Source organism: Passer domesticus, chromosome 4, assembly GCF_036417665.1.
Source record: "Passer domesticus isolate bPasDom1 chromosome 4, bPasDom1.hap1, whole genome shotgun sequence".
Classification (NCBI taxonomy): Eukaryota; Metazoa; Chordata; class Aves; order Passeriformes; family Passeridae; genus Passer; species Passer domesticus.
Window position 1 is genome coordinate 155,771 of NC_087477.1, and position 11,999 is coordinate 167,769.

At 51.2% G+C, this 11,999-nt stretch overlaps 2 long non-coding RNA genes across 2 annotated transcripts; both read left to right on the top strand.

Annotated features, from left to right (window-relative positions):
- The first annotated feature begins 5,468 nt into the window (after positions 1-5,468).
- On the top strand, positions 5,469-9,240 carry LOC135299859 (uncharacterized). Its single transcript, XR_010361700.1, has 5 exons — positions 5,469-5,600; positions 7,339-7,410; positions 7,498-7,602; positions 8,043-8,150; positions 8,793-9,240. It is a non-coding gene; the product is annotated as an uncharacterized LOC135299859 (long non-coding RNA).
- A 188-nt stretch (positions 9,241-9,428) lies between these two features.
- Positions 9,429-11,999, top strand: LOC135299860 (uncharacterized). The gene is made up of 3 exons (XR_010361701.1): positions 9,429-9,721; positions 10,350-10,515; positions 11,040-11,999. It is a non-coding gene; the product is annotated as an uncharacterized LOC135299860 (long non-coding RNA).

An 11,999-nucleotide genomic window follows, 5' to 3' on the forward strand; every position in this document is an offset into this window, starting at 1 on the left:
GGGAAGGGCGAGAGGGTGAATCAAACCTTAAAGCATATCTTAACAAAATTGGTCTTAGAAACCCAATAGAACTGGGTCAAATGTTTACATCTAGCCCTATTACAAATAAGAACAAGAGCCAGAACAGATCTAGGGGTCTCTCCTTATGAAATGCTGCTTGGGCTGCCTTTCTTGCTTACCCTGTACAGTACCTGGGAACATCTAGAAGGGGGCATGACAATGCAAAAATACTTAGAAACAGTAACAGCAACCCTGGAAGAACTAAGGGAAAAGGGACACCTTCCCCAAACTTCCCCACTGAACTGTAAAATACGTAGTATTAACCCAGGAGACTGGGTATTGATTAAATCATGGAAAACCTCTCCACTCACTGCTCGCTTTGAGGGCCCCTTCCAGGTGCTGCTTACAACAAACACCGCAGGAAGAACAAAGGAGCGGGGGTGGACACATGCAAGTCCAGTGAAGGGTCCAGTACAACCCCCAAATGAGGCAAGCAAATGGACTATAGGCAGCAGAGACAATAAAGACTTGAAATTGGTCCTGAGGAAAACAGCAAAAGAAGCGCAACCCTGAACACAACCCCCCACGGGAAGCATCTACATTGTTATCCTTAAATCCTTAAAGTTTGTTAATGTTTGTTATAGTACAAGGTCAAGTTTTGTTCAGCTAAGAATGACAATCAAAATAAGATCTCAGTTTCTGGTACTGTTCCATAGAGCACTCTCCTTGCAACCCTAATTGGGACCAAATTGAAGAAAGGGAGTCAGTACAATAAAGGTCATGGCAGAATGTCTCCAGAAGAAGGGAAAACCAGAAGTGGGAGGCAAGACTGGATTGGGAACTACCTCCAGGAAATACTCTCTGGGCACCGAGAAAACCCCTGTGGTTCGAGAGGTGAGGAGGCCAGCCCGTACCAGACTCCCACTGGTAGCAATGCTACTACTCACCCACTTTGGAGGAAGTGGAGGAAACACTTGTGAGAAGTGTTACTATCCCTTGTATAGAGGAGATACAGTACGTGTATTCATCAGAGTACACACAGACATGAATCCCAAATGCATCGATCACTCCCAGTTAACAACCTGTAAAGAAGAAAATAAACTATATGGGCTGGCTAAAAATATTGCAAACCCAAGCCAGAGGATGTCAGGAGAGTGCCCTGTGAAAGAAAGATGGGTATGCTTTGAACAAGGAAGTGAAACCACAAGGAAAGTGATACATTCAAAGAGAAAGAAGTGCAATTGAAAAGACAAAGGGATAGAGAGGGACAAATATAGAGAAAGAATCTTTTTTATCAATATGGTACAAAAGAATTTAATTTGACTCATTGTTGAGTGTGCAGGGGGACACACTTAAGTGAAATTTGGCCATGGGACAGTATCAGTTTAGGTCCCCTAGACATTTTTAAATGGATTACATCAAGAAAAAGCACAGTGGTACCCAAAAGAAGGGAAGGTGAGTGGAAGCTTAAATCAACAACAACAGAGGAAGAGTTCAATAACATTAAAAAGTGTGTGCTGGATTGGCACGGCTAACAAATCAGCCATGGCATTGCCTTCTGCTAAAAAATCTGGAAGAGAAGAATGTGAGCGAATGTGCATTACAAAGTAAAGTTCTTGTTGAATGGAAAGAAGTAGGATTAACTTTTTAAGCAAACCGTATAACTGATCATCAGAAACTTCTTTCAGCAGAGATCCTTCTGCTCTTTCCACCACACCTGCAACCACCACCACCACACCTGTAAATTGAATCCGTTACTAAATTAAAAGGAAATGTGAATTTTGAAAAGACCCGTACAACTGCTGCTAACTCTGTAATCTGTGCAGAACCATCTACTTCCTCGGTATCTGATTCCCATTTTTTTGTCTCTGAATTTTGCCAAGCAATCACAGACCTTTTAGACTTCCCAGAACCGTCTGTAAAAAATGTGATTGCCTCGAGGGGTGCATTACTTCTTAAAGGCTTATGAATTAATTTTAAAGATGAACTTAATAGCTCATGTTTGGGACAATTGACTGAAATTTTTCCTGCAAAATTTTCCAAAGCAAATTGCATGACTTCTGAATTTTGAATTAACCATTCTAAATAGATGGATGTGACAGGCAGAAAGATTTCTGCAAAATCTTTTCCTGCAAGTGAAAGCATTCGAGATCTAGCCTTGATAATCAATTGTGAAATAATTTCAGGGCAAGTTGTTATAGTTTTACCCAATTGACGCGATAGGAAAACCCACTCTAAGATTATCAGATGGTCCTTCTTCTCTAGATCCCACTGGAATATCAAACCATGAAGCTGTGGACTCTCTCCTAGAACTGCAAACAAAAAAGACAGGTTAGGATTATACCGATGAGCCTGACGTGACTGGATGGCTCTCATCACTTTGTCCAAAGCATTTTGAGCTTCTTTGTTGAATTCTCGCGGTGAGTTTAAAGCTGTGTCTCCTCTCAACAAGTCTGCCAGAGGAGCCAAGTCCTGATTTGAAAGGCCTAGTAGTGGACGAAGCCAGTTCAGAGTCCCCACGAGCTGCTGCACTTCATTCCATTTCTTTGGATTTGTCCTTAGCTGGAGTGGCTGCGGGGTTACCGTTTGTTCTGTCATCCTGTATCCTAAATATTTCCAGGGAGGAAGTGTCTGTATTTTTTCCTTTGCTACAGCGAGTCCTGCTTTCTCCACTGCTGAGATGACCTGATCTGTTGTCTCCTGCATTGATGCTTGGTCCTTGGCTGCTACTAAAATATCTTCCATGTAATGTAATATGAGAGAATTTGGATATTGTGCACGAACTGAGGAAAGTATTTTTGCAACATACCACTGGCATATACTCGGGGAATTTCTCATTCCTTCTGGTAGAGAAAGCCAATGATATCTTTTCAAGGGTGCTTGCTGATTTATGGATAGGATGGAAAATGCAAATCTTGGTGCATCATCTGGATGCAAAGGAATATTGAAAAAACAGTCTTTTAAATCAATAACAGACAGCTTCCAATCTTTTGGAACCATAACAGGAGAGGGTAAACCTGGTTGTAAAGAACCCATTTCTTGAATCACTTCATTAACTTTTCTGAGATCCTGCAACAACCTCCACTTCCCACTGTTTGGCTTTTTGATTACATAAACTGGGGTGTTCCAGGGACTAGTAGTTGGAGTTAAGTGACCTTTGGTTAACTGTTCCTGTACCAACTGCTCTAAAGCAGCAAGTTTCTCTTTGGGTAAGGGCCACTGGCTGACCCAGACGGGTGTATTAGATATCCATGTCAGTTTTAAAGTGTTATGTCCATCAACAGCTTTTGTTAAAATCCAGTTTCTAACCTCACACCCCATTGCGACAAAATGCCCCGGCCCCAAAGGACAAAATCAGCTCCTACAACGAATGGTCTTGTGGTGGCAACACGACCTGCAGGCCCCTCAAATGTGCCTGAGTGGGAGCTTCGAGAGCTCTCACAGTGACCACCAATAGCTGTCAGCTGATCCAGCGCAGGCACCGTGGCCCAGTCCTGTGGCCATTCCGGTGCCAGATGCCGTCTGCTCCGGGATCTGTCAGGCCACTGAGGGTGATGGCTGCCCGAGGGGCTGCAGCACACAGGTGAGCTGAGGCCGCCCGCGGCTGATGAGCCTGGTCCAGGCCATGGCAGCTGTGCTGTTCTGGGACTCTGGTAGGAGGAAAGCTTGTGCTGTGGTCAGTCCTTTGGGTAAAAAGCATGGAGGGTCTGGACACAAAGCCAACACTGTAATTTCCTGTGAACAGGTGACAGAGAGCACAGCTGGAATGACATAAAAACCTTCTGCATGGGATCTGCTCACTCCCACGATGAGGAACTGACGTGGTTGTGGTTCAGGCCCCAGCTGTCCTGTGGGCACTGTGTGAGCAATGGCATTGGTCAGCACCACTGGCTGGGCTGGGGACAGCTCCAGTCTGGCACCTGGGGACATTGTGGTCGGCAGTCCTGCACAGACGTGCTGCAGCTCTGACCGTGGTGGCCTGTGGTGCTCTCTGCCCCTGGTGCAGGGTTCCTGTGTCATGGCAGCCACTGCCCCGTGCCGGGCTGCACGTTTCCCGGCAGATGGCACGGACAGCCCTGTGCTGGGTGACAGCTGTTAGCACGTGACAGAAACCTCTGTATCCACTGTTTCTGGGCAGTGGCCTTCTGCGGGCCCCAGGACATCCCCTTTGAAATGACCTCTCTGGCCACACGAATGGCACGTGTCCCTTGGAGTCTGCTGGTTTTCAATTGCACCTCTGAATGCTCTTAGAGCCTCTGCTAGGGCTTGTGTTTGCATTTCTGCTGCTTTTTCCTGCTGCTTTGGGGTGTTTTCCTGAGCTGCTGTGATGGCACTGGCCAGCACCTCTGCCTGCATGGCTGCTGCAGGCTCAGGGGTGCCCAGGCGGTTCAAGCATCCACGAGCTGGGTCAGGCTGGGCTCAGGACCCTGTGGCAATGCACCTAATACTTTTTTGCAGCTCGGGTTTGCATTAGAAATTGCGAGCCATTTTAATAACTCTTGTCTGGCTCCGTCTATTGGAATTTGCTTTTCTAATGCCATTTTCAAACAGTCCAAAAACTTAATATAAGGCTCATCTATTCTGTGTTTTATTTCTGTGAAATCTAGTTCTGGTTTGTTGCCATCAGGAACCTGTAACAAAGCTGTTTTTGCTGCTTCTTTGATATCCTGTAATACTTGTTAATTGAGAGTCCGGGCTTGTGTTTGAGGATCTGTATGAGCTCCTTCACCTGAGAGCTGATCTATAGTCAAATTTGCAGTGGCTGGAGTTCCTGCATAACCTCCTAAAAAGTCATTTAACAAACGTTTCCATGCCAGTTCCCACAGAGAAAATTCCATTGGGGACAGCAGGGATGTGCAAAGCTGCTTTAAATTGTGTGGAGTAAATACATTTGCTGTAAAGGTGGCTTGTAAAAGACTACTGAAATATGCAGAATCGCTACCATACAAACGAGAGGCTCTGCAAATCTCTTTTAACTCAGCAAAACTGATCTGCTGCCAGCTCCCTCTCGGTGCAGGACCTGCTGTGCACCTCACAGGAAAAACTTTTAACTTTGATGCAATTCCCCACTCTCCTTCCTGAACTGCATCCTTTCTTATCCTCTGCCAGGTATCTGTGACACCTTGTGTGTTAAACTCTTCCTTAGATTATTTGGAATTACATTGTGGAGCATAGGAATAATTTGTTTCTTGTTCCGGCAAGGTGTCTGACATGGGCGCCGCCATCTTGGACAGGGTGACTTCCGGGCATCACATCCGGTTCCCACGCTCGGCGGGGAGGGGGCGTGCCCTCCCGGGCTGTGGGCGGGGAGCAGGGGCGGGGACACCACCCAGGCTCCGCCCACAAAAGGGGCGTGTCCCTGCTCTGATGGGCAGGAGCTCAGGGAGGAGCCACGCAGGGACTGCTGGGAGCCCGAGGAGGAGGAGGGTGAGCCACGCCCACGAAGGGCGGGGCTGGGCCGGGGCCATCATGGCGTCTGCCATGAACTCCTCTGTTCTCAGAGTGGACACAATCGGCTCGGCTTTTTTCCATTGTACTGCCAAAATTCACCGATTTCGAGCGCCAAAGGCAGCTTTTCAGAGGGAATACAGAGGACTTAGGTATGGCAGGGATTGTGAAAGATGTGGTTTGCAGAGGAGCCTGGCCAGGGCTGGTCTGCTCCCCTCTCTCCCAGGACGGGGGTGGGGAAGGGGGAGGGCAGCTGGCCTGGCCACCTCCCGGCCACTCCTCCGGGGTTTCTGGTTCTCGACTGGATTAAGGGAAGGCTTCTGGGTCCCCTCAGAACTCCTCTTTCTCCTCTCCTCCCGGTCCTGCTTTTGCTGCCTGCATTCTGCCCTGTCCCTGATCTTTGCTTGCTTGTGTGCATTCTTTGCTTGCTTTGCACTTTCCATTGTTACAAATTTTAAGACTGTCCTGAATATTGGACGCAGCTTTAAGTTGGACTTCTTATTCTTTTCCATGTTACGTAATTTCAGTCCGACCGAATCCCAGAAGTCTGGATCGAGTTTCTGAGACATGTCTGAATTTGGGAACTCTGTTAAGACCCATTTTACAAGCTTTTTAAGCTGTTTGTTGTCAAACTGAATATCTTGAATTTCTAACTTATAATTGAAATATGAAAAAAAATCCTGCTCAGCTAAAGACAACCGATTTCCCATGGTGGCACTCACCAGAGTTTTCCAGTTGTCCTTCTTGGTATGAAATTCTTCCCAGGTCCTGGGTCACAACAGTGACAAATCAGCTGAGCTGAGCGACAGAGTCCTCTGAGGCTGCGGTGCTGCTCCAGTCCCGTCTCCGATTACAGCCTCCTCTTCACCAGTATGAGGCTTTGATTCGAGATTCCCTCTCAATCTCAAATCCCTTCTTCTGGGTTTTCTATTTTAAAGGGACAAAAAACTCAGGTGCAGGCCTGCTCCCTCAAAAACACAAATACCAAGTAAAAATGTCCTATTTTGATGGAGGTAATCAAAAAATCCCTAGACCATCTTCCTCAATAGGAGAAATACTGTCCGGGCGCCACGTGCTGGGTTCTTTTTTCTCAGGCCGGGTGTTATAAACCTTCAAAAAGGGAACCCAGCACACCCAAGGATAGCTCAGCTATTACCTTTGGAGGCAAATAATGAGCAGGATGGCTTCTGCTGCAGTGTTAGAAACAAAAAGGTTTAATAAAAGGCAAAATAACAAACAGAAAAATCCGATGCAGGTACAGCAGTCTGCCACTGGTATAAACACCTTCACAAAAGCCCTTTGGTTCTTTTGTCCTCCCCTTTTCTACCTGATGGGTCAGGCGGGACTTTTTGGCTTCTATCCAGTTAGGTGACCCAGAGTTTTTACTGAAGCCTCTGGGGTCCTTTGAGGTGGCTTGTCACCTGATCTTTGGGAGAAACTTCTGGGCTTCATTCCTTTTTTGGGGGATAAAGGTTAGCTTTGCCACTCTGTAATTAGGGGGCACTCTCCTACATTCCTACATCCAAGGATGTTTCACAGGGCCTGAAAAGAGTCTGGAGTGTGACCAGGAGCCAGCCCAGAGCTCCCCAGGCTGCTGTGCAGCTTTGGCTTTATCCATTCACATCCGACTCCCACAAACTTACCTGAGCCCCTTGCAGTGCCCAGTTCCCTGAGGCAGAAGGGGACTCCAGCACACCATGGAGATGGGTCTGATCTCTGCTCCCTTCTAGATGAGGTGTCTGGGAAGGCTTCTCCATTAGCTTGGCTGCATAAAGTGTTGGTCCTATCTGAGCCACCGTCAGGTATGTTCTCAGTGTGCCACCAAGGAATAATTGTTGTGAACCTGGCAGGAATCAGGTGACAGAAGCTTCTGTGGCTCTTGTGTTCCAGGTGTGTCTGCAGGGAGGACTTGTCTAGCTGCTTTGCTGATTCCTACACAAAAGCCCAGCTCCCATGGCAGGGGTGAGTAGTGTGTCCCTGATGACCCCACAGGCTGAGCCCTGCTTTTCTGGGATCCGTTCCTGGGAAATGGAACTCTGTTGCTCTAAGGTCCTCCGAGGGGAAAGAACAAAGCTACAGGACACCAGAAACCCCATGAGCCATCCAAAAACATGAGGCAAATGCTGAAAGAATTGCTGCAGGGAGGAGGACAAGGTGGGTGCATTTCCTTCATGCTTCCCCTGGGACTCAGCAGCCGGGGCCTTTGGCTGCACATCTGGACACGCCGTGCCCGGCACAGCGGGAAGGGATCCATGGCAGCCTCGCTGCCCCGCTGCTGCTTTCACGCCCTGCAGGGCTGTTTCCCAGGCTGACCTGGCTGCAGCTTCTGCCCAGCCTCTGCAGGAAGGCATTTGGCATCAGCTGACAGGGAGCCCAAACTGCACCACGAGCCAGAGATCCCCTGAAATTTCATAGTCTCCAGGATGATCACTAAGGGCGGGTGTTATCATGAAAGTGGACCCTGGCCTACCCAGAAAATTGTGTGGATTCCTGATCCTTAACCATGAATTTCACAAGTACTGGCTGCTGAAGGCACCACCTCCCCAGTGGGGAACAGCCCCACCTGATCCAGCCGTCCCTCTTCCTTTCTCCAGAAGTGGATGGAGAGGCTGGGCAGAAGGCGGCGTTTACCAGAGGAAGCAGTGGCTCCATGACAGCCTCTGCTGTAGGACTGGAGGCGATGCCAGGCACAGGCCCAGGAGGTAATTGCTGTGCCTCTGGGCCTGAGCCCTGCTGAGGCTTGAGCTGCTCTCTCTGCTGCCTGGAAGTGAGGGCACAACCCAGGGGAATTATCCCGAGCAGGCTCAGGGCACTGAGCAGTCCTGCTGGGGTCCCTCCATGGGAGACATGTCCTGAAACCTGGGAGTGACTGCACGGGGTGCCCATGGTGGGGAAAGGACAGAGGGGCAGAGCAAGGCTCCAGCGTGTCCTGAGAGGGCCTGGCTGGGTCCCCTTGGGCTGTGGGAGCTGTTCCGTGGGCAGATGGAGGAAGGGTGGCTGGGAGGAGAGGCAGGAGGGAGTTTGCGAGGGATACTTGCAGCACTGCCTGCTGCAGTTCTCCCCAGGGATTCAAGGAGCATTTTCCTTGTGCGACTGAGAGAACCCCCACGGGCCCTGGGCTGCTCCAGGCACCTCTCCAGGGATGTTGCACAGGGCCTGCAAAGAGGATGGGGATTGACCATGAGCCTGCCCAGAGCTCCCCAGGCCCCTGAGCAGCTTTGGCCTTGTCCATTCACATCTGGCTCCCATGGCCTTACCTGACCTATATGCAGTGCCCAGTTCCCTGAGGCAGAAGGGGATCCCAGCACATCATGGAAATGGTTCTGATCTTTGCAAACTTCTAGGTTGGGAACAAGACATGGATTATCTGGGAAACCTGCTGGATTATGGCTTGAGACTCATGGGAAATCCTGGAGGCAAGTGCTCAATGTACCTTTCCTGAGAGAATACGCAGTGAGCAGGTGTCAAGAGCTCATACATTTGCCCTTTCACTTAAGATCATCTGAAGGTTGATGGAATATGGAAAATTTCCTCTGCTCCCTTCTGGAGCCCTGAGGGATCCCACAGGATCACTGTTAGTGGGAGGAAGGAGCATTTAGCTGTCCATCTTCCTCCTGTGCAATGCCCATGTGTCCTTCCATGTGTTCTGTGCAGCCACAGAGAAGAGCAGAGAGGGAAGGGGCTGGGCCCAGGGCTGTGCCCCAGGGCTGAGCCTTGTGGGCAGCCTGAGGATCTCCTGCAGTGCCACAGGAGCTCTTCTGTCCTGCCTTTCTTTGCAGCTGAACCTGCTGGTGAAGGTGGTGCAGCTTCTGAACCCACATCCAGGACTGAGCCTCTGGGAGATGCTGAGGGTAGGTCAAGGCCTTTCCCCTGGGAGAGCTGCCAGATCAGAGCCCAAAGCTGGGCCAGGGGGGCATCGCTGCAGGTGCCAGCACAGAACCATGCAGGTGTGTGCCCTCGCCCTGCGCGATCCCCTCACCGCTCCTGCGGCTCAGGCATGGCAGCTGTTTGGAAACAGGGGAGCCCTGACCCTGCCCTGAAAGCCAAGACATTTTCTGAAACCTATCCCCATGTTTAACACGCATGACATCCTGAAGATGCCGGCACCCAAATCAGGAAGTCTTCCATCTAATCCAACTGTCCTTTTTCCTGTCTGAAGTGATGGGCCAAACATCTGTGCAGAAGGAGGCACATCCTGGAGGAAGCATTTCCCCATGGGTAGCCCCTGCTGCAGGAAGGAAGGCGATGCCAGACATGGGCACAGGCACAGCAGGTAATTGCTGTGCCGGGCTCAGCCCTGGCCGGGGCTGTGTGGCAGCAGCTCTTCCCCCAGGGCCTGCCCTTGCCCGGCCCGGCAGCAGCCAAAGCTGGAGGCGCCTCGGCTTCCAGGCCTCTGGAGCTGGTTCAGAGCCCCGGGGAAACGGGACTGGTGCAGCAACGTCCCTGGCGCTGCAGCTGCTGCGGAGCTGGCCCTGAGTGCCCAGAGGCCCAAGGCACAGGAGCAGCCCCGAGCGGGAGCCCTGCCGCCAGCCCAGGGCCAGAGCCACCCCTGGCTCCCGACTGGGCAGGGGCTGCACTGGGTCCTGACAGGGCCTGAGCCTGTTCCCTGGGGCTGGGGGAGCTGTCACGGGGCAGGGAGGGCCAGGGCTGGCAGTGGCTGCTCAGGGATGGCTTTGGCCCCTGTCCCTGGCAGCAGCCACTGCCCAAGCAGCTGCGCTGCCCCCGGGCTCTCCTCCCGGCCTGCTGGGCTTTGTTGGCTGGCACAGCCTGTGCCAAGGGCCGGCAAGGTGCCTGCAGGCCCCAGCTCTGGGGGAAACAGAGAACGTCCTGCCCATATCCACCGTGCTGCCAGCTCAGCAGTGCAGCACAGCACGGGCTCACACTCCCCATTGCTCCCACAGATGCAGCCAGCACCACAACACGTCTTCCCCATGCCCAGGAAGGCCTCGGAAGTGTCTTCTATATGGGAACAGGCTGCTGGGCAGGGTTAATGGCAGCCCTGCTTCTGTTGGACCTTACTCTCATATTGTTCTGTGTCAGAATCTGGTGTAACTGGAAGAAGAAATGGTGAGTGGTCATCTTTCCCTGAAAGAGTTTCTTTTGAAAGTCTAATGTAGACAGTAAGCATTCCCACTGAGGCTGCATTGGTGCTGTGGCCAGTCCATGGTTGTCCAAATAACTCTGCTGAGGGTTCTGCTGCTGCCCAGTGCTTTCATTGGCCTCTCAATTGCTGGGCCTTGTCCTGGGGGCCCACTGGGGCAGCAGTCAGTGCTGGCTCCCACTGAGGCTGCCTGGCCAAGAGCAGCCCCAGGGGCACGGGGCAGAGGCAGAGGGAGGTGGGGAGGAGAAAGAGCAGGGCCGAGGTTGCCCTTGAAAGGCAGAGGTGCTCTGGGGCCCGCTCCTGGCCAGGGACCCTGCCCAGAGCCGTGCCCTGCTGGCCGGGGCCTTGAGGGGCAGCTGTCCAGCTGGGCCCAGCTGTGCCAGCAGCTCCAGCCGTGCTGGGGAGCCTTGCCAGCTCTGGGCCCTGCTGTGCACGAGGCTCCCTGTGTGCCACTGGCAGCTGGGGCCTCAGCCACCTCCTCTCTCCACAGGAGCACCTCTGGACAGGAGTTTAAAGACGGTGGCTGCACCTCACTCCCAGACAGTTTGAGCTGCTCCTCTGGCCGTCATAAGGGCCTGGACAGCCCTCTCACCTGTTCTGTGAAGGGAACCCAAGAACAGCCATCTACAAGGAAACCTCCTACTACCCTGTAGATCCCACTGCCACCTGCTCTCCCCATGGGTCTCCCCAAGATGACTTCATCCCTTTTTTGATCTCCCTGCATCCCATCCCAGCCAATTCTCAAGTTCTTCTGGAGACCCCAGGCCCAGCTGAGCACACTCCAGTCCCTCCTGAGACCAACACATCCCTTCCTCTGCCCCTCAGCTCCCTGGCCTTGCCCTCTAAACAACACTGGAGTTAAGCCCTGCTGCCCCGCCAGGGTAGGCGATGGCCCCTTCTTCTCTTGCACTACAGAGATGGAGCTGTCACCCCAGTGTCTGGAGGTAGCAGCAGCAAAGCCCACCCGGCAGCAGCACTGGCTGAGCTCCGTGCCCAGGGGCAGCTGGGAATGGCCATGGTGTGGGCAGGCAGGAGCCAGGCAGGGGCTGCTGTGCCCAGCGGCGGGGCCCCGAGGGGATGGGGGAGCCCGGGGGCAGGCAGCAGCATGGGGCTCCTGAGAACAAGTGACACTATTTTTCTTTGTTTTTCATTTTTAGAAATTTGACTTTTGAAAAAATATTTTAAAATTTATTTACTGTAGAGAGACATCCCTAAATATTTATTCCCGAGTAGTGTAGTAGTTAAGGACTTTACAAAATAGTATTAAAATCCTGAAAAGGCAAACCTATTTTTTCTTCACTTTTAATTTTTAGAAATATTTAGAAATATTTTTTGTAGAGACATATCACCAAAATATTCATCCCTTTTTCCAGAATACATTTGTATTTTTAAAGTAGTTTTACAGTTCTGGAAAGTTTTTTACACTTATACAATAAAAAATAAAATGGCA